A 26166-nucleotide genomic window follows, 5' to 3' on the forward strand; every position below is an offset into this window, starting at 1 on the left:
GAGTCCTGGGTCAAGAACTGTCTAAACAAATCTACCTTGGAGAGCACATAGCAAATATTGCCCATCCTGCCCTCCCCTTAGATTCTTTAAGCAGAACAAGAGCCTTAGATAAGATTCCTAAGGCACTCTTAACTCCTATGTGCCATGGAAAGGACCTGGAAGACACCATGCCCTCAAAGTGGAGCTTCTGTGGGGATATACAGGTAGACAGGAGTCCAGCTTTTGAACCCGCCAGAGGTTCCACAGAGTTCTGGCAGGGAATGAATGTACTACAGCCAGCACACTGCAGCCACACCCAAGACATCTTAGCACCAATAAGTAGTGAGTGAAGATAAGGCTGAGTCAGGAGGAGAGAATCTCTGGGTCCTGCTCAAACCAAAGAAGATGCAACAAATTCCCCAACCACAAGCTTTAGCATAGTATGCCAGCAGATACAAGGACTTTGTGTAGAACTGCCCCTTCCTTCCTCTCAGTCACATGGGTTAGGTAGTCCTCCCCATCTTATAACCTGAGATCATCTTGGGCATAGCAAGGGCAAGGACAGGAAATTTGAAAGATGGAGAATTTACTTGAATATGACTACCATCTAAAGAAAAAGTTTAAATTATTGGATCAATATGTTACTGAATTAAACCAAATTATATTTTCCCTGGTCCCCAGCATTGTTGATAAGGGAGACAGGAAGATAGTTTAAAAGAAATGTTAGATCAGTTATTAGAAATAAGCTATATTTTCTGGGGATATAAATTTAGGACCCATTTGTAAACATCTACACTGATTGAGTGCACAATTACAGTAGTCACAGCTTTGTTACCAATTGCCATGGTGGGGTTTGTCCATGTTCAACAGTCAGGAGTCAGACACAACAATCAAACTTTCAAGTCTGAGAAGAGGCCAGGAAACCCTACTATGTAAGAAAATTAGAAAGATCTGAATTATATATTAGATATCCAGGTCTATCTGAGGCAGGTTACTGAATCACAAAAAAAAATTATCAATTAATTATGAGGACAACAATTTCTTTCTGCTTTGTATACTGATGTATCTCCAGAACCTACAACACAAACTGGTCTATAATAAGTTAGGGTTCAATAAGAATATATTGAATGAATGAATGAAGAATGAAATATGGATATTGAAGTTAGAAACACATGAGATCAAAATGCCTGAAAATTCATAGCTGTTTTTCTTCTACTTACTTCTATTGGGAGGTCAACCCCTGAGTTTGATTTATAGACTTTTCTTCTGGTCCTAACTGGTGATCTGAAGATTCCATAACAAAACATGCTCAAGGCCAAGGCACTGAGTTCACTCTGGTTGTAAGAATCCACCTCTATTGTCCCACAAGTCTAGACTATTTCATATCTTTAGTGTAGACGTTTCTACCCTTTAAAAAAATGGAGAAATCTTCTTCCGTGTGACACAGTCCAGGAGAAAATCTCTTTCTCTGACTTCATTATTTTTACTAGTGGTTGAATAACCCAGTGATAGTTTCCAATATAACAGAAAAATGCTATAGAAAATAACAGAGTGCTCTTGTGAAATTAAAAACAATATTTCAAAAATTATTATACATATTATCTTAGTATTAATTCTATTTAAAAATACAGGCTTCTATTTTAAAAAATAATTTTTAAAAACCTATGGAGGCACAGAATCATAGAAAAGTTTATAATGACACTGGAAATGCACTTTATAGTCAAGCTAGTTCCAATTAAGTTAGTGAAACTTAATTGAGGAGACATTCATGACTAAACCTTGCCTTCAAAAACAATATGTTCCTCTTCACAGACACATAAAGCTTGTATGTAGCAGAAAATGTCCCAGAATTTTTAATACATCTTCAAAAGATTAAAAATTGATTTATTTGTTGATCTTTTGGATTATAATGTGACAAATGCACAGAACCATTTGCACAAGGATATTCACCTTAGCACAGATTGTAATAGTTAAACACTGGAATAAACCTAAATGCCAATTAATGGGAATAGGTACATAAATGAAGATATAGCCATACAATGGACTATTTCGTGGCATTAAAAATGTTAATGTGTATATGTGTTAACATGGAATGTTGTAAATGATATATTATAAAGAGAAAAAACATATTCTTATGAATTAGTGAGTACTTGCAGAAGGGATGCCCCACTTTACCTTTTTTAAGATATGTGTGTTGGTATTAACAGAAAAATTCCTGAGAGGTTACCACCAAAAATGTTTATAGTAATTGCCTCTTGGAAGTGGAATAACCAATGATTTTCTTTCTTTTCCCTGTTTAAATATTGTATAAAATATTTTTAATGACATTCTTTATATTTATAATAAAAAAACAACCCATTTTTAAAGAAAAAAACCCTTACGGTTTATATATAATAAATGATCGATCACCATTATGATGAAACATAAAAGGGACAGAATCACAAGTTAAATACTAACCAGCACACTCTTCTTCCATGCAGTAAAATAGAGAGAAATATGATGTGAATGAGTCAAGTCCTCCTTCCACTCTAATTGTGAGTAGTCACATCCTTGGCTGAGTGTCCTAAACATGGATATTATTAGAAACCATTATTCCCTCTTTCCTCACAGAAGGGAGGAGATTTTGCAATACTTTTGAGAAAGGAGTAGCAATTACTGATTTTAGAAATGAGAGCTAACATACGAATTCATTTAGTCTCCACAACTCACAGACTTTGGGCCTTTGACCACAAGAAACACTGGAGTGTATCTCCAGCAATGGAGTAAATATTTCCTAATGCTCTCTCTAATCCATTGCTGGCCCTTCTTTATTGGAGGAGGAGCAATTTAACTGAGTGGTACAATGAGAAACTTTGGGCATATTTATTAGAGATAGAGATGTTCTGTTGAAATGTGAACAATGGGTAATCCAGTAATCCATCTTTTTCCTTTCTCTCTCTCTCTCTCTCTTTCTCTCTCTCTCTCTGTTTAATCCCAATTTTGTAACCTTAATAAAATAACTTAACCTCATTAATCTCCAACATCATTGTCAGTAACTGAGAAATAAACATGCCTACCGTAGTTTGAATCTCTGAGCATAGGATTTGGCACTTCATAAGTATTTAATAAGTGTTAGTTGTTATAACTAATATTATAGTTGTAGTTTTAGAGAAGGAAAGCGAATCAGTAAGATTTTGCAAGCTCAGGTGGGCCTGGTTGAAAAACTAGGGGAACAACAGAGAGAAACAGAACACTGCAGGCAAATGGAAAGCTCCACGGAGATGGCAGAAGCCGTGTTTGGAATGCTATGGAAGGAACATAATTCCACTGATGAGGAATTGAACAAAGTAGACATGGGGAGGATATATTTATCTTCTCTTAATTGACTAAAGGCACAAGCACTGGAAAAACCAATAGTAGCTTCGGCTCAGGAATACATTGAAGGAAAATCCCCAGCTGAGGGAAGTGTGATGACAAGGGAAAGACACAGGACTCCTAGGCCCATGGAATTCAAGAAGAGGCAGCAGCAGCAAATGATGCACTGCTCAAAATGCCGTTAGGTGTTTCCAAGATTGAAGAAATCCAGAAGAAAGGCAGAAGATGACATTGTGGAGAATACAATGCAATGAACTCTTGGGCGTTGGTTCTTTTGAAGTATAAGGCACCTGGCTCTCCAGGGGAAGTGGAGGCTGTAGCCCCAGTCACTGGCCTCAATAATGCCAGAACCGTGTAGCTCAAAGGAGATGTGGAAATGAAAAGATGAGAAATGAACATAAAGTGAAATAAGAGAGCTTGAAATAAGGCCTGGAGGCTGGAGAGGCTATCACAGCAAATTTATAACTTTTGCAAAATGTAGGAGTATATCAAATGTGGGGAACAATGTTACAATTAACTTCTTAGTGGAAGCATCCTCATAACTGACTTTCAGTTCATGGTTTAAGGACTCAAAATAAACTGGCCTAGACTGTAGGGCATTCTGGAAAGACTGAAATCAAATCGATTTTTTTCTGCTATGGTTCGATGCTGGCAATTTCACTGTGACATTATGTTATGTGTGGGGATAACGGCTGTGAGAGGACTGAAATTATCTCGTCTCTTTGTATGAGTGAGGGCTGTAAGCGAAATCATCTTACGTGTCCTATCAAGTCTTTGGATTCATTGTCTGATAATATGCCTCACATGAGTGTGACTTGAAATATGAAGTAATTAAATCTTGAAGTTGCCGGAGGGGTTACACCTATTCCCCAGAAAAAGGCTAATCTGCTTCTGAAAGTGAGTGACATCTTTTTTGCTGAAAATAGAAAGGAAAACATTGAATAGGCAAGATTTGGGACTTTTGAGTTCCCTGAAGTTTAATTAATTTGAATCAGGTTTTCCTTTTGGTCTTTAATTTCTAATGTAATAATAGGAGGAATTTCATGTTATTCAAATGAGGGATATACTACGAAGTTATACTGTATTGTTGGAGGTACTTCTGCTTTTGTATGAATTTCTGTATAGTTTCTAATAAGAAATATTTGACAATGTAACTGAGCATAATTTGAGGTTGAAAATTGAATAGGGAATATGTGTTTGGCCATGAGTACATTGTACCTTTGAGTTACATCAATTAATGGTTTGTTCTGAACTTTTTAAGAACTTTCTGGTGCCAAAACTGAACTGTTCACTACGGACTCAGATGAGGAGCAGAGGGGCAGTGACAGGGAGCGAGACATCTCCGATACTCTCCCAGTCCCTCTTCTGAAGAGGTGGAGCCACAACCTTGGTTGACCATAGGCTTGGTTGTTGAACACAAACAATTAAATGAACACAAGTTTGGGAGTGTTTGGGGAAGAAAGTTCATTTCCTGACTTCTGTCTCCCTTTTCCTTGGAGATTAGACAGTCTGTACATACTCCACACAAAGGAGCAGAGGTAAAATATCGGATTGGTGAGGTCTAGGAGAGCATAACATCTATTGGTCACATTTACTGGAAGGTAGACTCATGTATTGAAATGCTGCATTGCTAAGGAATCCCAACTCCCATTCCATCATCCATGTACCCTCAAATGGTGAGAGCCGGCCACACTTGCACTCCCACCACCGTTTGTAGTCACCAAACCAAAGGTGCCCTGGTGAGCCAGCTTGTCCTCTGATCTCTCTAATCCAGGTCTCTGCCTATGAACAGGTGAATATTTTCCTGGGAATCAGGAGCCTCAGTTCAGGAAGGGCGATAGAAAGCATTGTTCTGGCCTCAGATGGAGGCTGGGTTCTCAATCCAGTAATAAAGCTGGCACTTAATTTTGTTTCTTATTTAGCCCCTTGATTCTATTTCTCAGTTAGCTAGAACCAGGAGACGAGGCTAGTGAACAAATTAGTAACAAACAATTATACAACAATTATGTCCATTTTTATTGCTATAGTGTTATAGCTACTTCAGGATTCAAAGAACAACTTTCAAAATTAAACGAAAGAGAGAGAAGGACCTAAGAATAAAGAAATTAAGATTATTAAGACAAGACCAAGAATTAGAAAATGGCAGAAATTTTATAGCAAACCCAACCACATTGACAAATTTTGTTTTCTGTTTCTGGCTTCAGAAGGAAGACATAAACATAGTCACTGAATATATATATATAATGTATAAATGTACATCTATGTAGATGATAGTTGGATTTACCCAAGAAAAATCTCAATTTTAGATAGAATTAAATAATTTTTATTCTATTAAACTTAAATTACCCTGCCTCTGGCCTTGACCTACTCCATGTAGAAAAATCCAACCTTAACAAAAACCCTTTTCCCATTACACCACCTCCTTACCAACTCCATACAACTGGCCACAATAAGTCTGACATTTCCCAGGAAGTGTTTCACAAACTGTCAGAAAAAACACCTAATTTACAGCATCCATGCTGCTCCATTGGCACCGCACACTCTCTACAGTGCTCCACTAACACAGCAGTTTCCCTATTTCTGGCCTTGCCATCATTCTCAGGAATGCGCAGACTGCTGACCACCACACAGTTACAATGCTTGTGAGAGTCCGTCTTTCCTGCTGCTTTCCCTGGGAACCCAAGGCCTTTGAGTGTCTACTCCCCTTCAGTTATAACAAAGCTGTGTGTGTCCTATGGACGGGTTTGGAAGTAGTCTTATTTCCATCTGAATATATTTAAGTACATTTTTGTTACAGTGGTGAAAATCTGTGTTGCCTATGCCACAAAGTATTATAGTGTTTATTTAACATCTTTTTAAAAGAAGTCTACCTGTTTTAATTTATAGATCCTTGAAGCTGAGCCTAGAAGGAAATCATGTGTCAGCTAAGACATTGTACTGAGTTCCTCCTCCTCTGATGACTAAAGGCTTTGTTGTTGGATCTAAGCCATTTGCCTATTTTCTTCTGCCTTTGCAATGAACTCTCTATGTAGTTCTTAATCTCATGCTTACAATTACACTTTTTTGGAGCCAACTCACCAATTCATCAGGCATGATTAGATATGCTTGATGTTCAGCAATGGACACAGTTTGTGTTCTTTTCCAGAAAGCTTCTTAGTTACTAAGAAACTCTGGCAGATCTATTCTACCACTTATCCAACCATGCCTGATCCCCGGCAGTGGACAGTGAGAAGGTAATAGTTTAATCTGAGATTTCTGCTACACTATTTATAATCATCTACAAACTGAGCATGTACTCATTAAATGCTAACAATATCACATAAAATTTGTCTTTATAGATATGCATATAAGAGAATTCAATTGGCCTGAATTGAATGAGCCTACTAGTAGGCTGTTATTGCTCTTGATTTCTGAGTCAATGCCTATTCCCAAAAGTACAGCTGCAGGTCCAATCCTAAACTACTATAACCACAACTTTCTGTTGAACTAGTTTGCCTTTTGACATGGTGCTGTCATTAGCAAAGTCCCAGAAACAATCATTTGGACTGGCCACTGTATATAAAGACTGACTCAATTCTTGTTAATCTAGGAACAGATTTGTGAAAATGGTTTTGAATCCCTTTGGTTCTTGAAGATCTCATTATTTCAAAGCATTCAAACACAATTCTCATTCCATGAACTTTTACTCTAGGTAAAATGACTCTTTAAAAATTTTGGGGAAATTAAGTTCATGTGTAACATATAATTTCCTATCCAAGTGAAATAAGTGCCTAAGAGTTAGTTGCTTTGGGATCCTAGACTAGGTGAAAATGGATGGTGGGAGGGGAAACAGTATTGAAGCAGAAACAAGAGAGGCTGATCCAAAGAGGAAAGTGGGTCACAAAAAGAATGGAGAATGAAAATTATTCAAATAAAGTAATAAAGGTATAAGGGACTTCTAAAACATCTATTGATAAAACTCCTCTTATGAATCCAAAGAATAATGATTAAAGTCTATTGATTAATAATTAATAATAATGATTAGAATCCATTACAGTCACTGTAAGACAATGTAGGACTGTTCAAAATTAAACATATTTTGTATTTAAATGATAAGAGGGCATATAAACGCAAAACCTGTAAAAGCAATTGTTCTATTCCATTTGGTAGCATAGACTAACAAAAAATAGTGAGCATATTAACGTCTCTAAGTTCATTAATCATTTTTTTCTGCAAGGTCTAATCTACTATTAAAAATATACAGCATATTTTTCATCTTTGCAGTTTTCATCTCTAGGTCTTCAATTTGGGTGTTTTTTTTTTATATTTTCCATTCTCTACTTAACATGTTTAAGCTTTTGTTTATCTTTTTGAACTTACAAAACAGAGTTATATTACTGTTTTGTTCTTGTTCACTAATTCTGTCACCTTTGCAGTTTCTTTGTTGGTTTGTATTAATTTTTATTTTCATCATAGGTCATGTTTCCTCTTTCCTTGAATGCCTGGTAGTTTTTTTGTTTTTGTTTTTTGTTTTGTTCTATTTTGTTTTGTTTCAGGTGTACAAAACAGCATAGTGATCAGACGTTTATATACCTCACAAACTAATAACCCCAATAAGTCTAGTACCCATCTGCCACTACACACTTATTACAATATTATTCACTATATTCCCTACGTTGTACTTTATATCCCTGTGACTATTTTTTTAATTATAGTTGACATTCAATATTATTTTATACTAGCTTCAGGTATACAGCATAGTGCTTAGACATTTATACTCATATAATTTATGAAGTGTCCCGCCGATAAGTCTAGTACCCATCTGACACCATATATAGTTTTTAAAATGTTATTAACTATATTCCCCATACTGTACTTTACATCCCCATTACTATTTTGTAATTACCAATTTGTACTTCTTAATTCCTTCACCTTTCTCACCCAGTCCCTCAAGCCCCTCCCATCTAGTAACCATCAGTTTGTTCTCTGTATCTAAGAGTCTGTTACTGTTTTGCTTATTTATTTTGTTCTTTAGATTCCACACATACATGAGATCATATGACATTTGTCTATCTCAGTCTGACGTATTTCACTTAGCATAATATCGTCTAGGTCCATCCATGCTGTCACAAATCATACGGTTTCATTCTTTTTTATGGCAGAGTAATATTCCACTTTATATATGTACCACTTCTTTATCCAATTATCTATTGATGGTCATTTCAGTTGTTTCCATATCTTGGCTATTGCAAATAGTGCTGCAATGAACATAGGAGTGCACATATCTTTTCAAATTAGTGTTTCTGGATTTATTTGAATAAATATCAAGGAGTGGAATTGCTGGGTTATAAAGTAGTTCTATTTCTAATTTTTTGAGGAACCTCCATACTGGTTTCCAAAGTGGCTTCACCAATTTGCAATTCCACCAAGAGTGCACAAGCATTCCCTTTTCTCCAACATCCTTACCAACACTTGTTTGTTGATTTGTTGAAGATGGACATTCTTTTTTTTTCCCTCCCCTTTCTTCCACCTCTCCCCCCACTCCCATTGTTTCTCAGTCTAGCTGTGTACGACACAGCTCCCTGGCCTATGCTGGTATTATGAGCCTTGCGCTCCCCTGGACTGAGGCAGTCAGTCACCAGTCCTCGGTCGGCTGCTCACAGCAACTCACAGCAGCTCTATTCAGCTGCCTGCCGCTCATGCAGGCTACTGGCCACTGGCCGCTCATGGCTGAACATGGTAGACCACGGCAGCACACACTGGCTGCCGGCCACTCATGCTGGCCACCAGCTGTCCATGGTGGCACTCAGCAGCCCGCGGTAACAGACAGCAGCCCAGGGCAGCTCACGCCAACCTCCGGCTGCTCACGGCATCCCAGCTCCAGGGAGAGCTGTTGTTCACAATCTTAGCTGTAGAGGGTGCAGCTCACTGGCCCATGTGGGAGTCAAATCAGCAACTGGGGCATTAGGAGCATGGCACTCCAATCACCTGAGCCACCGGGTCGGCCCCAAGATGGCCATTCTGATAGGTGTGATGTGATATCTCATTATGGTTTTTGTTTGCATTTCTCTGATGATTAGTGACATTGTGTCATGCAGGGAGTCACGCGGGGCGGCCTGCAGGGTCTCTGCTCCTGCTCCCCACATAAGAACGCAAGACATGGTGAGGCCATAAAGGAACACCCGTGGAACAATAGATAGGGGAGTCATATCACTATACTCTTGCTAGCGGCTGGGTTGGAGACACAGGAAGCAGGAGCCACACTGTCTGAAACCTGCTGTCCACTTCTCTGCAATCTGCAACCCGCACTCCGCTGTGCTAACTGCAGTCTGCGCTTGCCAGCCACCATCTTCTTGCTAGGCCCCATTTTTCTATTAAAGTAGCCACAGCAGTTATATTATTGGCCAATGGCTCACTGATTACAGCTGACGGCCAACAAGCCACAGCTGATGGCCATCCAATCACAGGTGATGGCCATTTACTACCTAAGCCAGCACCTTTCCACATGAGGCCAAGAGCCTGGAAACTGCACTCCTGGTTCTGTCCCCACACATTGAGCATCTTTTTATATGTATATTGACCATCTGTATATCCGATTTGGAGAAATGTCTATTCTGGTCCTCTGTCCATTTCTCAATTGAACTGTTTTTTTTTTTTGGTGTTAATTTGTATGAGTTTTTTTTGTTTTGTTTTGTTTTGTTTTTGATGTAGATATTAACCCCTGGTCAGCTGTATCATTGTTGAATATCTTCTCCCATTCAGTAGGCTGTCTTGTTTTGTTGGTGGTTTCCTATGCTGTACAAAAACTTTTCAGTTTGATGTTGTCCCATTTGTTTATTTTTTCTTTTGTTTTCTTTCTCCAGGGAGATAAATCAGTAAAGATACCGTGTTTCCCCAAAAATAAGACTGGGTTTTATATTATTGTTCCAAAAGACGCATTAGGGCTAAGACTGGGTTTTATATTATTGTTCCAAAAGACGCATTAGGGCTTATGTTCAGGGGATGTCATCCTGAAAAATCATGCTAGGGCTTATTTTCTGGCTAGGTCTTATTTTCAAGGAAACACAGTATTACCACTAAGGGTAATGTCTGAGAGTTTACTGCTTATGTTTTCTTCTAGACATTTTATGGTTTGGGGTCTTACATTTAAGTCTTTAATCCATTTTGAGTTTATTCTTGTGTATGGAGTAAGAAAGTGGTCCAGTTTCATTTTTTTGTATGTATCTGTCTGGTTTCCCCAGCACCATTTATTGAATAGACTGTTTTACCCCAGTGTATATTCTTGCTTCCTTTATCATAGATTAAATGACCATATAGGCATGGATTTATTTCTAGCCTTTCTATTCTGTTTTATTGACCTATGTGTCTGTTTTTATGCCAATACCATGCTGTTTTCATTACTATGGCCTTGTATTAGTTTGGTGCAAAAGTAATTGCGGTTTAAAAGATTATAAATAATTGCAAAAACCGCAATTACTTTTGCACCAACCCAATAGTAGAGCTTGATATTTGGTGCCGTGATACCTTGAGCTTTCTTCTTCTTTCTCAAGATTGCTGTAGCTATTTGAGGTCTTTTATGGTTCTATATAAATTTTAGAATTATTTGTTCTAGTTCTGTGAAAAATGACATTGGCATTTTGATAGGGATTGCATTGAATCTATATATTGCTTTGGGTAGTATGGACATTTTAATGATATTAATTCTTTTTATCCATGAACATGGCATATGCTTCCATATGTTTGTATCTTCTTTAATTTCGCTCTTCAATGTATTATAATTTTCTGAGTACAGGTCTTTTACTTCCTTGGTTGAATTTATTCCTACATACTGTGGTGTGTTTTTTTTTCTTTCTATGAGATCATAAATGGGATTGTTTTCTTAATTTCTCCTTCTGATAGTTCATTATTGGTGCATAAAAATGCAACTGATTTCTGAATAGTAATTTTGTGTCCTGCTGCTTTACTAATTTCACTTATCAGTTATAGTTTGTGTTTTTTTGGTGAAATCTCTGGTATTCTCTCTATATAGTATCATGTAGTCTGCAAATAATGGCAGTTTTACTTCTTTCTTTCTAATTTGGGTGTCATTTCTTTTTCTGGTCTGATTGCTGTGGCTAAGAATTCCAATACTATGTACAACTGAAGTAATGAAAGTGAGAATCCTTGTCTTGTTCCTGATCTTAAGCTTTTAGCTTTTCCCCATTGAGTATGATGTTAGCTGTGGGTTTATTGTATATGGCCTTTATTATGTTGAGATATGTTCCCTCTATATCCACTTTCCTGAAGAGTTTTTATCATAAATGATGCTGGATTTTGTCAAATGCTTTTTCTGCATCTATTAATATAATGTCATTTTTATTTTTCATTTTGTTTATGTGGTGTATCATGTTAATTGATTTGCAAATATTGAACCAAACTTGCATCCCAGGAATGAATCCCACTTGATTGTGGTATGTGATCTTTTAAATGTATCGTTGAATTAGGTTTGCTAATATTTTGTTGAGGATATTTGCATCTGTGTTCATCTGGGATATCAGCCCATAGTTTTCTTTTCTTTTTTTTCTTTTTTGTAATGTCTTTGATTTTGGAATCAGAGTAATGGTGGCCTCATAAAAGGAGTTTGAGAGCCTTCCCTCCTCTTGAATTTTTTGGAATAGTTTGAAAAGAATAGGCGTTAATTCTTTTTTGAAGGTTTGGTAAAATTCACCTGTGAAGCCATCTGATCCAGGATTTTTGTTGAGAGCTTGTTGATTACTGACGGTTTCATTGTTAGTAATCAGTCAGTTCAGATTTTGTTTCTTCTTGATTCAACCTTGGGAAATTGTATGCTTCTAGAAATTTATCCATTTCTTCCAGACTGTCCCATTTGTTGGTGTAAAATTGTTCATAGTATTTTCTTTTCTTTCCTTTTTTTGTATTTCTGTGGTGTTGGTTGTTTCATCTCCTCTTTAATTTCTGATTTTATTTATTTGGGTCCACTCTCTTTTTTTCTTGATGAATCTGGTTAAAGGTTTATTAATTTTGTTTTTCTTTCTGAAGAACCAGCTCTTGCTTTCAGTGATCTTTTATTTATTTATTTATTTATTTATTTATTTATTTATTTATTTATTTATTTTTAGCCTCTATTTCATTTATTTCTACTCTGATCTTTTCCTTCTAGTCAATTTGTGCTTTGTTTGCTATTCTTTTTCCCGTTCCCTTAGATTATTAAGTTAGATTGTTTATTTGAGTTTTTTCTTGTTTCTTCAGGTAGGACTGCATTGCTGTGAATTTCCTTCTAAGGACTGCTTTTACTATGTCCCATAGATTTTTAGATTGTAGTGTTTTCATTTTCCTTGGTCTTGAGGTATTTTTTGATATCTTCTTTGATCTAATTGTTAACCTGTTCATTGTTTAGTAGCATACTACTTACTCTCCATGTGTTTCTGTGTTTTTCAAGGTACTTTTTGTAATTGATTTCTAGTTTTATACCACTGTTGTCGGAGAAGATGATTGATATGATTTAAATCTTAAATTTATTCAGACTTGTTTTGTGACCTAACATGTGGTCTATCTTGGTAAATGTTCCATGTGCACTTGAAAATAATGTATGTTCTGCTGCTTTGAGGTGAATTGTTCTAAAAAATATAAATTAAATCCATCTGGTCTAATGTGTCATTTAAGACCACTGTTTTCTTGTTGATTTTTGGTCTAGAAGATCTATCCATTGGTGTTAATGGGGTGCTAAAGTCCCCTACTATGATTGTGTTACTGTTGATCTCTCCCTTTATGTTGGTCAATATTTGTTTTACATATTTAGGTGCTCCTGTGTTGGTGTATAGAGGTTTACTAGGATTATGTCCTCTTGTTGGATTGATCCCTGTATCATTATGTAATGTCCTTTCTTGCTTCTTATTATAATCATTTTAAAGTCTATTTTGTCGGATGTGAGTAATTCTATCACAGCTTTTTTTTTCATTTCCGTTTGCATGAAATATCTTTCTCCATCCCTTTACTTTCAGTCTATGTGTGTCTTTTGATCTGAGATGGGTCTCTTGTAGATAGCATATGTATGGATCTTGTTTTCTTATCCATTTAGCTACTCTAGGTCTCTCGATTGGAGCATTTAATCCATTTACATTTAAAGTGATTATCGATAGATACATAGTTACTGCTATTTTATTATTTACATTTTTCATCTTCTTTTGTTTGATTTGTTTCCCCCTACTTCTTTTTAAAGAAGTCCCTTTAACATTTCTTGTAATCCTGGCTTGGTGGCAATGAATTCCTTTAGCTTTTTCTTGTTTGGGAAGCTATTTATCTCTCCTTCAATTTTAAATGATAGCCTTGCTGGGTAGAGTAGTCTCAGTGGCAGGCCCTTGTTTTTCATCATTTTGAATATTTACTGCCATTCCCATCCGGTATGCAAAGTTTCTGTTGAGAAATCAGCAGACTGTCTTATGGGAGCTCCCTTGTAAGTCATTAGCTGCTTTTTTCTTGCTGCTTTTAAAATCCTCTCTTTGTCTTTAACATTTCCCATTTTAATTATGTGTCTTGGCGTGGGCCTGTTTGGGTTCATCTTGTTTGGGACTCTCTGTACTTCCTGGGCTTGTATATCTGTTTCCTTCACCAGGTTAGGGAAGTTCGCAGTCATTATTTCTTCAAATATGTTTTCGATCCTTGTTCCCTCTCTTCTTCTTCTGATACTCCTATAATGCAAATATTGTTACACTTGATGTTGTCCCACAGGTCCCTTTAATTATCTATGTTTTTTTCTATTCCTTTTGTTGTTCTGATTGGGTGTATTCTGCTACCTTGCCTTATAAATCACTGATTCAAACTTCTACTAATCTGCCGATTCCTTCTAGTATAGTTTTCATTTCAATTATTGTATTCTTTATTTCTGACTGGTTCTTTTTTTTATGGTTTGTATGTCCTTTATGTTTACTATCTCTTTGTTGAAGTTCTGACTAAGTTCCTTAAGCATTCTTATAATCAATGTTTTAAATTCTGTCCCACATAAGTTGGTTGCCTCCATTTTATTTAGTTATTTTTCTGGAGTTTTCTCCTTTTCTTTTATTTGGGATATGTTTCTTTGTTTCCTCATTCTGACTACCTCTCTGTTTGCTTCTGTGTATTAGGTAGGTCTCCTATGTCTCTCAGTCTTTGCCAGGTGGCCTTATGTAGTAAGTGTCCTTTGTGGTCCAGTGGCACAATCTCTTTGATCACCTGTGCATGTGTTCCAGGAATGTCCCTTGTGTGTGTTGTATGTAATGTCCTGTTGTGATTGAGCCTCGATTGCTTTTGGCATGCCAGTGGGTGGGAATGTCTCTCAGGCCTGCTGGCTGTGAGAATTGGTTACACCCATAGCATCTGTATGGGAGCTGACCCTTCAGAAGGAGATTTGCCCCAGTGGTCTCTAGTGCCTGTTGAGACTGCCCTTTAGGTGTGCTGCTTGTGGAGCTAACCAGATAGTACTCTGCTGTGGTCTGAGGCCAATCTCTGGGTATGCAGTTTCTGGTGCCTCTTGGGAGAGTTTCCCATGCAGTCCTTGTTTGTGACTGGCCCAGAGCTACCTGGTAGGAGCTACAAAGCCATATGAAGTTGGTTGCTGCCTGTGCTGGACCTTGAGGTGTCTGTGAGTGGCCTCACTGTGAACTAAGGCCAGCTGCCACCAATATTGGGACTGGGGCAGCTTAGGAAAAGGCTCAGGGCCCCCTTTGGCCTGTTACCATCTCCTGGCTATAAAGCTCAACTCCTGAAAGAACCTCCTTAGGTGCACAGGCCAGGCTGGTCGACCTGGTGTTGATAGTGCCCTGGGCCATGCCACCCAAGTTGGGTGGGGCAGGGTCTCAGGGAGTCATGGGTGTGGCTAGTGGTTTTCAGAAAGTTAACACAGACTAAGTTCTTGCGCCAGTGCTGAGCCTGTGATCACACCACAAAATGCCCTGAGAACACTGTGACGAGCCATCTCTTGCCTAGGGCCTGCAAAACTCAGAGGTCTGACAAGAAAGGCTGCTGTGCCAGCTGAGGCTGACCAACAGCCACCAAAAGTTCTCCAAGCCATTGTGGGCTGTCCACTGATGTAAAAGTCTTCCCCAGCTTGTGCGTAGGGCTGGCTGCTCAGGAGCTGAGAGTGCCCTAGGCGATGCTGCACCAACTGGGTGGGGTGAGGTCCAATGGAGTCACCAAAGTGATGTGTACACAGATTTTACCACAGCAATGTGGTCCCAGATTTGGCCCTCTGGGAAAGGGTTCAACACAGGAAGATGGCATCCTCCTATATGTTACACATAAGGTAGGCTCCATAAAGGGATAATGGAGGCTGTCCCTCTAGCCCTCGCCCTGAGCCACATGAATCAGTCTTTCCTTGTATTTCTCTGGCACCTCTCAAGTTGCTGCCTGTCCACCCAATCCCAAGGTGAGTGCTTACAAGTGAATGAGTCTGTGTGCAAGCCCTTTAAAAGGACATCTGGGTTTCTAGCCACCTTCCCTCTCACTGGGATACTTGACGGAATCCTCGCTGATTTGTACTGCCAGATGTTGTGGGAACTCCTCTTTCCGTCACTGGACCCCTGGGCTGGGGAGCCTGATGTGGGGCTAGAACCTCAGTCTTCAGGGGGGATCTCCGCCACTGGTGTGTTCTTCCTCATGCTCATCCGCTACCTGTGGGTTTGGGGTCAGCCTGTTTCACATCTCTGCCCCTCCTACTAGTCTCCATGTGACCTCTTCTTTATATCCTTCATTATAGGAGTTCTATTCACTTAGTCTTCAGATGATTCTTGAGTTTAATTGTTCTATAATTTATTTGTAATTTTAATGTGATCCTGGGAGGTGGCAGGCATAGCATTCACCTAGCATTTACCACCATCTTGGACCTTCTCTCAGAATGCCTAGTAGTTTTTGACTGGATGACACACATTGTAAATTTTTCTTTGTTGGGTTTTGGAAGTTTTTATATTTTTATAAATATTCTTGAGCTTAGTTCTGAGATGAAATTAAGTTACCTGATAACAGTTTGATCTTTGCAAGGCTTATTTTAAACTTGTTAGCAGGACCAAAGCAGCATTAAATGTAAGGCTAGATTTTTTTAACTACAAAAGAAATATGATCCTGATTACCATGCATAATATCCCCAAATTATGAATTTTTGTTGGTGGTGGTGTTTTTAATTTTGACTGGTGAGAACACAAATTACTCTTGACCTCATGTAATCTCCAGGAATTGTTTCCCCTGCTCCCTTCATATAATTTTTCCCTAGTTTCCTCACATGCATACATGTATGCTGATCAGTACTCACCTAAATACTCAAGGAGGACTCTCTGAAGATATCTCTTTCTCTCTCTCTCTCTCTCTCTCTTTCTTTACCAATACTCTGTTCCTGGACTCCCAACTTTATCACCTCAACTTAGTAAGAACATTGGACTCTGCTTGGGTTCCTCTTTCATGATCTGTGGCCTATGGCCTAGAATCTCTCTCTGGGATGGGTGGGGAAATCATTGGACTAACTTAATTGTTCTCCAGTCTCATAAGTCAATTTCCTGCACTGCTTAGGGTCTAATATCTGAAAACTGTTGTTTGATGTATTATGTCTACCTTTTAAGTTGCTGAAACAACCTGAAAGTGGCAGTGCAAATATAGTTCTTGTCCTTCCAGCTTGGTCTGATGAGAAACACTATGCAAGCATTTTAAAGGAAATACAGTATTTTAAAGTAAGTAAATACAATATCAAATACTTCTAAAAGGAAAAAATATTTTCCTGGGGAAAAAAATTGTTACATGGTAAGGAATTTGACATATTTTCCTAATTTTTCAGATTTTAGGTAGAAATTTTAGGGATCTCATTGGATCTCTCTTTGAAGTCAGTGCTTAAGTTTTACATAAATTAAATCACAGTATGAGAAGTAAATATTTCTGATATTCAAACATCACCTGAGAGTCAAAATGAAAGTTATATTTATATAAAATTGGCTTTATTACTGAGGAAAGCTCTTCCCTAAATCTCAAAATAATCTATGTATTATTTAAGCTTATTATTTTTAATTAACTAAAATTAGAGTTCCAAATCAGTGACATTAACCAATAACTAGAGAATTATCAGAAAATAATTTGCATATATTATTTTGGTTAATTATTGTATATCATTAGTATAAAGTATTACCTTATATTCAAACATTTCTTAGAAACTCAGTATTTATTAATTATGCAAAGCATAGATTTTATTAAGTAATCAATATATATTAACTACTGTATTCCATGCAAAAATACTAGGACACTATGTAAGGCATTGCTGGGACACAATATTGGGGCAGGGGTTTCTATCATTTTGATAATAAATATTATTTATAAATTATAGTGTCAATGGCCTTTGACAATTACTATTATTAGAAGCCCAACAATGTTTTCCTTCAAGGTACCTTGGGTTCAGATTTCCATAGGGGAGAGGCTGAGAATAAAAGTCTGCTGAGGAAGCAGTAACATATTCAACACAATTGGGTGTCGATCCTGCACATGCAGTTCCCTTGATAGTTCTAATTCAGCGTTTAGGCTCCTCTTTCTATTGCTCCTTCTGTTGCTGTGAGTGAAAACAAATCCTTCATCAGATCTGACTTAGTTTCCAGATCTTTAAATATCAGTCACTCCCTCATATTAAATCTTGTGTCGTAGTGAAACAGATGTTCAGAGAAAAGAAATACTTCCTGTGTTCCTACAGAAGCTTCATTAAAAAAAAAAAAAATATCATGTGTCATAGTTAAAGCACTTTGATTTTAAGTAACAGTAATTAAATCCTACAAACTGAAACAGAAAGGGAAAATTGATTATTAAATAGATTTTTAAATGTAACCAATATACAGAAAATGCAGCTTGCTTTCACAATGAAATAGAACCAGAAATTGGAAAACTTCTAGGAAACAAGGCAATACTCTCAGGCTTTTTCTCTCCTGGCACATCAGATTTCTCTGACTCATTTTGGAAGTAATTGACCATGATTTCCATAATCTCTGGATATGCTTGTCCTCAATTCAGGCAATTTTCAGAGACTAACTTCTATTTATTAATATTAACTCAATTCCCCGAAGTAAAACACTGACCGATTCACCTTGAATTAAATATCAATCACCTAGTCAAAAAAGCAAGATTACAGAAACACTATATGGCTTCCTAGGCTCAACACTATAGGTCCTGCTAGTTTGAATGACTTGCCTATGAGGTTGTCTCATATTAAATTGGACATCCTTGAATGTAGGAACTGCTCAGTTGGGGATACTCAAAAAGGACTAGAACATGGAAGCAGCACAATAGATATTTGTTGCATAAATGAAAAACATCAACAATTAACATTATTGACAACCAAATATGTATTATTCATTATGCTAAATATATTATATAAAATTATTTATTCCTCACAACTATTCTGTAAAGCTTTGAGGAATAAATATTTTTATTTCACAGATGTGGAAATTGAGTCTCATAGAGAGGTTAATTTCCTAAGCTTTATTTTTTCTATTAAGGGATGGATTTAAATCCAGGAATCTGACTTGAAAACATGATTCCACTAAACATAGCTTATTCTGCACCAAGTGAGTCCAGGTTTCCCAGGGATTATAAGCATTTCTGTTGAGCATGTCAGCCTCAGTTAAATTACAGCTTTTTTTTTTTTCTGCTTAAAATGAACCAAGTGAGAGAAAAAGAGCAAGCATCCATGAGAAAATACACATACAGCTGCTTACATAGAGGGTTTGACAGATTGTCTTTCTTTGGTAAAGTAGATTTTACAAGGTAGACCATCATTTCTTTCATCAATATGAAGAAAAGCTTTTGGAAGCTGATTTCATAGTTGTTTTTAATTGGCCAGTTCTTATAGAGACTAAGAAGGCCAAATCCTCTAAACATTTCTGTTATTACTATTACTGTGGAAAGTTGGCAGTGTCAACCATTAAGCCATCTTGCGATGAATATAAGACTCCCAGCAGGGTGTTACTGAGGCAAGAGTTGTGATTGGATGGAAGGCCTGTTTTCTGAAGTAGTCTTAGCACAAGACTCCATAGGAATGAAAAAGCAATAAGCCTGCTGGGGAAGATGCTTTGTAGAGTGTGAATGCTACCTGAAAGGAGTGGATGTAAATTGCCAGGTTAGCAAAGCAATTGAAATACTGTGATAGAAAGAGCATTGTATACAGCAACAACACTGTTCTTTGTTCCTTTAGAAGTAACTTTTGAAAAATGTATTTCTCAAAAGATAAAAAGAAGCATGAGAGGGAGAGGTAAAGAATCAGCAGGATCCACAAAAGAAAAATTTAGAGAGCCAGCTGAGTTCAAACGTGTCAGATGGAATATGAATTAGATTATTCAGTAGATATGAATTAGATAAATATCCTACTGTTCTATAATAAATTAGAATAGAAACATTCATTATCTACTTTTCATGGTGAATTTTTGAGGCAGTATGCATTCTTCTTACCTAGTAAGCTGTGTAAACGTGAGAAAAATATCTCATATGTGTATGGTACCCAGTCCAAACCATAGGAGTTCCAAATAGAGAAAAATAAAAAAAACATGAGAAAATCAATAATTTTAAGTAATTAAAAAAAAAAAATCTGAACTGAGGATACTTGTCTCCAAAATGGAAGGATTCTAGCCAAGTGCCCAAATCAATAAATAAAAAATGTTAAAGCTAAGAGACATGGTTATTCAATTTTGTAATACCAGTGATAAGTTTCTTAAGACTTCTTGAGACTCAGAATGTAATCTGAGCTGAAGAAAAATTTGCAGGCTACAAGACAGTGAAATAATCTTTTATAAATTATGAATGAAATCATTTTAAACCTAGAATTCTATATCCAGCCAATTCATTAATCAGATGTCCACGTACAATAAAGACTTTAAGACATATTTCCCATATATCTTGAGGTAGGCAGAATAATTGATCCCCCAAAATGTCCACGTCCTCATCCCTATTATCTGTGAATATGTTACCTTACATGGCAAAGGGAATTTAAGGTTGTAGATGAAGTAAAACTTACTAATCAGCTAACTTCCCTTAAAATAGAAAATTATCCAGATGGGCTCAATGTAATTACAAAGGTCCTTAAAAATGGAAGAGGAAGGCAGAAGAGAAGGTCAGAACAATGCAGTGTGAGGACACAACTTGCATTGCTGGCTTTGAAGATGGAGTGAGTCTACCAACCAAAAAATGCACGCAGCCTCTAGAACAGACAAAGAAAGGGATTCTCACTTAGACAACTTGAAAGGAATCCAGGCCTGTCCACACTGTGATTTTAGCCCAATGTGATCTGAGTCAGTCAGATTTTTCATCTACGGGACTGCAAGAAAATAAATGTGTATCATTTAAAGCCACTAAATTTGTACTGATTTGCTACAGAAGCAATAGAAAACTAATACATATACTTTTTAAAGAGAATTGGCTGGAAGATTTTCTCCACTAAGAAAAGAGAATAAACCAAAACAGGAGACCTGAGATATAGTAAACAGGCAATACAACACAGGAGAAAGGAAAAACGAAAAGAGAGTTTCCTGGATGGTGGCAAAGGAAACAACACAGCTGTTGTGGGCCAGGTCTAGAGAGCAAATAGACCAGTTTGAAGGAAGAGAATGAAAGGCACTGGAAAGATTCGGAGGGAAAAAAGTAACTAATGGATTATTTGATACCCTTGATCATGTAGAAATTATAGAAAGACATTTTAAACAGAGCTGTTAGATTGTGTGCCAGGAGTTAATCAGAGATGTAAATAAAAATAAGCAAATAAAATGTTGAAGCCTTTATTAACTCCAAGAAAAGCAAAAAGTTGTCAAAGAAAGGAAATGAACCAACAGTACTCTACTTAAATGGAATCTACATAGCCATAATAATAAAACACACTGTATATAGATTTTGACAAAAACCATGATATGTCCATTATAGGACAATGGAGGGGGGGGGGAAGAGCAGGAAATATAAAAAGCCATCATGTTCATTCTCTTAAAAGGAAGTAAATAGATTATACCTAAAATTTATGAATCAAGACATAGCAGTATACACATATCTGGAGAAACAGATTAAAAAATTACTTCGTGCAGAATTACTAGACTGCAACTTTTTATTATAACTTTTAACACTTTTTAAAATTTTAAACTATGTGCATATATTTATAGATAAAAATTAAAATTAATTTTAAAAGGAAAATTTATGGTACATTATATGTTCAACTAATAATGGTATTATCTGCAAGTGGCAACATTATAAGCCATCAGCCAACCCCATCCTCTTTCTTTTTCCCGTTGCACTTATTCACAATTGATACTCTAAATATTCTCACTTATGTGATACCCATGAGGTAATACCCATGAGGGAAGAGACATTATCTATTTTCATTACCTCTGTACTCCCAGAGCCTAAAACAATACCTGTTACATAGAAGGCATTCAGTAAACAAATGGATAAGTGAAATTTTAAACACTTTGTGTAATACCTATTTTCTAAACTTAATGAGCATTCCTTATTTTAAAATTAGAAAATAAAATGAAAGTCATTTCCATTTTAAAGAAAAATTGAAAATGCTGTCTAGGAAGAAAATACAGGAGTGAAGGGATGGTCGTGCAGGGAGAGAGGTGGTTTTGTCTTGTTGCTTTGAGAAATATCAAAGTAGCCAAACCAAAGTACATGGAACATGAAAACCCACTCAGGCCTCACCTTTTCAGGGGTGGAACTATCTAAAGGAGTGTCCAGGAAACCAGATCAGAGTACCATTTGATAGTCTGACCTATCCAATTAAGTAGAGGGTAGATGGAGTTGATGAACCAGTGGGGAAAGAAGGGACATGCTTGGCTTTTTCTTCTGTAACTGTGCAATGTTAAGTAAATTAATGGATGCTATCCAGAATGTTTTTAAATCCAGTTTCTAGTTTACTGAGGTACAAGTTAATATCACCTAAAGTAAACTGATAGACTGGCAATCTCTGTTTATATATTAACATCAATTAAAATAGTATTTAAAGTTAATTTAAAACACCTGGTCACCACTCATGCCTTCCCCTCTTCTGTCTCAACTCTTTCCTCTCTGCTTAACTCTCTGTTTTCCTGGATTTACTCTACAGATAATTTAACAAGTGTCCCCAACTCACCCTAAGGCATTTTTTCAATTGTTAGAATCCTTCTAAAGAACATCCATTGCTCCCCAAACACCAGAATTGTTTCAGTTTAAAGAACAACGTGGTATGGCATTAGAGAGTGTCATTTATTCCTGCTGTGCTCCAGTTTTCTTGCTCTATCTAATCTTGAGAACTTTAAATAGTGAAAAACTCATATCCGTACCTCCCATTGCCAGCCCTATTTAGCTACCTAGGAGCTTTTACTTGTTTTACTGGTAGTCTGATTGAATTCTCAAATTTTTCCTACTACCATCTGTGATATTTCTTTCCCAAATTATGAAAGAAAAAATGGTAGAAATAGCATGTTGTATATCTTTCACCCACGTATAAAGAAAGCATTGTCTCTAGTCCATCATTTGTCAGTTTATTATCTTTATGTAAATATTGCTTGTGCTAAGGCTAAAATTCTTTGCCATAAATAGCAAACACAGTTCATTTCAGCTGACTTTTGTGTTTTCACTGGATTTTTTTCCTTCAAAATCTAGTTTCTTAAAGGGGCTTTACCTTTGTCATTCTAAAGTTTTAAAGCTATTTTTATGATCAATAAGTTTGAAAGATTGAAAGCCCATTTGCCCGGTTATTTCATCATCTTCCCACCCCTAATGTCTTGATGCCCTTGCGTCGTGCGGGGCGGCCTGCAGGGTCTCTGGTCCCGCTCCCCACATAAGAACGCAGGACATGGTGAGGCCAAAAAGGAACACCCCCGGAGCCATAGGTAGGAGAGTCATACCACTATAGTCTCACTTCAGGCTGGATCCGCACGACCTGCAACCTGCTGTCTGCTTTTCTGCCGGCCATCCGACCAACTCAGTAACTAACGCAGCCGCGGCAGCTATATCAGGGACCAATTGGCTAACTAGTAACAGCTGACGTCCAACCGATGGCCATCCACCACCTGAGCCAGCACCCCTCCATGTGAGGCCGAGAGCCTGGAAACCGCCCTCTGGGACTCTGTCCCCACACCTTGCCTCCCATGACATTTGATTGTCCTGAATCATTTCTAGAAGCATACTAGGGAACTACATTGCAGCATGGAAAAAGGAGGTTGACTTTGAGAAAGCAATTGAAATGTCTGAGTGCTAAGCTATAATCTCATTAAAGCCATCATTGTAAGAATCGATTACCAATTTCTGGCTTAATTAAAATATTAATTTTATTCATTATAACATGGAAATTATATGCATATGCTAAAGATGAGGTCACTGTAAAATGTATTTGTGATAGTTGTAACATCATGTATACACTTGATAAAAAAAGAGAACAGTAAATAGGGCTGGTCAAACAGGTTTTGACTGGATGCCCTTTATCATTGTTGTTGATGAGGTGTGGGTGTGTTGTTTTTGCACACACAATTTGAAAAAGCCAATAATAGTTCATCTAGATGCATATTAAATCACCCACGAACTCTTTCCTGGGAGCACAAAATTGGCTTGTGTGATATGAAAATCTCGGAACTGTACCCTCCTTGAGTGACATGAGTCTGAAAGAAGAGCATATGAGAGCTCATAAATGTTGTCCAATGGATGGAAAAGGAGAGAAAAGCAAAATGAGGTGGAGGGAACCAAAATAGGTGAGTGATGATGATCTAGGAAGGCAGGCAGAAGATCCTGAGTTACATGACATTCACCTCAGGGCTCGCTGGCTAATTTAGGATCAAGTATAGCTATATTAATTAATCAAGTAAAGTCAACACTGTGGAGTTCCAGAACAAGGCTTAGAGGTTGTGGGGAAAGGGGCAGATATTAGAAAATGGAGGCGTCAGTGAGGTAATAAAACTATAACCTCTGGATCCAGAAGGGCATTTGCACATGACACAAATATGGCACCCATGTTCATAATCACTGTGATCATGAAACTTTTCAGACGAAAATAAGCACATGGCATCACAAATTTCTATAGCTAAAGATTCAGTGTATACAGAGGAGGATACATAAAGTAATTTTTGAAGAGATGGCATATTTCTTTCAAATAATACATATGTGTAGTCTAAAGAAGAATTTCCAGAATTTTCTTACCTCTATAAAGAAGAAGCAGGGGAAAATTGTGTGGCTCCTAAATACTTGTCTTTGATGATTTGGAAACATGTTTTCCTGTTGGGATAGAGAGAAAGAATACAATATTTTAAAATCAGCTTGTACACGGCTACATGCTCTATGGAAGCTTCATATATTCTCATTACAAGACTAACTTTGTCTTTAACAGGACCTGACATCTTGCATCCTGAGTTATGGTTTGAAACATCAGAAACATCAATACCTAGCATTCACAAGGATCCTTCTTTTTAAAATGCTACCTCTGGCTTGAGAGATCATCAAACATTGCCACTTCCACCCCGGTGCAGACATCAGGTAGCCAATATCTGACTGTATCTCTCAGAAAGATATGTATTATGACTGTGGAAATAGTGTTTTGGGGTTCATTGGGCACCACAGCCACGCCTCCCCATGAAGCTCTGTGCCTGCCCCACCACCAATCCTATTATAATACTGAACATTTCTTTAGATTACCTCTTGTCAATAAGTTGACAAGGTAGCCCTGACCCCAGGAAGACAATAAAAGACGTAGAGGTCTTGAAATCCGTTCTGCAGCAGTTCAAATTCCAAGGACATTTCACATTATCCCCACCATCTCATATGAAAAATCTACCAAATAAAATGTTCTTGATGTGTAATCTGATTAGTTATGCTTGACTCAAAACAGTGGAAATGTCTATGCAGTATCAATTAATATATTTTGGTTATAATCCTTATGAAAAGAAACAATAGTCCGAACTCCTTCAGGTAGTCAGGGAGGCAAAATCTTACAGAATCAAGACAATACAGACTCTAATGTTTATTTAATTAAACTGGTGGAATTACCAGCAGAAAATGATATGCAAAAATACATGTGCATAAGCAACTTATCAAAGGCAGAAGAAATATTTAAATTGCATTGTTCCTCTGTAGATGAAGCTAAAGTGGTGGTGAAGTGTGAGATTTTTTTTTTCCCCTCTGTTGCAGTGCCATGACCAGGCCCAAATGTTGATGTGTCTCAGATTCTAAGTTCAATTGCTGTTAGCATTTGGGGTCTGCCTCCTCACTGAGGGACCCAAACCAGCCCAACCACTCCTACTCTCTCTCCATAGTTAAGTCATTTTCAGTAGAAAGCCTCATTTCAGGATATATTTGGAACTTGTATATAGAAATTGAGTTATCCTAATGAGGAGAACCCTTCATTAGCATTTAAGGACAAGCATTTAAGGACAAGGACTAACATTTAAGGACAAGGACTGCAGCGCACAGGACAGTTCTACATACAAGGAAGAATTGTTCTTGCATAATGCTCCACTTTCTAATGTCCCGCTGGCTTACACCCATTTTAAATATGTCAGTTGTAGTTTAGTTGTGATGATTCAAAAAAAAAGACAAGAAGTTATGCAAAAATCCTGGTAATTTAAGAAAAGATTATTATGCATAGGGAAGCTTAAATGGAATAAAGACATTGTTTCATAATTATAAAGATTTTACTTTCATGGATCATTATGTTCATCAAGGATGGTTTCCTACTACACATTCTTTAAAATTATATGGGTTAAGGTAGTGGAGATTCATGACCTGCAGTGATTTTATTGAATTTCAGTAATAAAGTTCATTTTAAAAATCTCATTTTACTTCTATCTACCTATCATCTATCATCTATCTATCTATCATCTATCAATCATCCTTCTATCTTAATTTTTGAGCATAATG

This window comes from Rhinolophus ferrumequinum, chromosome 22, assembly GCF_004115265.2.
Source record: "Rhinolophus ferrumequinum isolate MPI-CBG mRhiFer1 chromosome 22, mRhiFer1_v1.p, whole genome shotgun sequence".
In the NCBI taxonomy this organism is placed as follows: Eukaryota; Metazoa; Chordata; class Mammalia; order Chiroptera; family Rhinolophidae; genus Rhinolophus; species Rhinolophus ferrumequinum.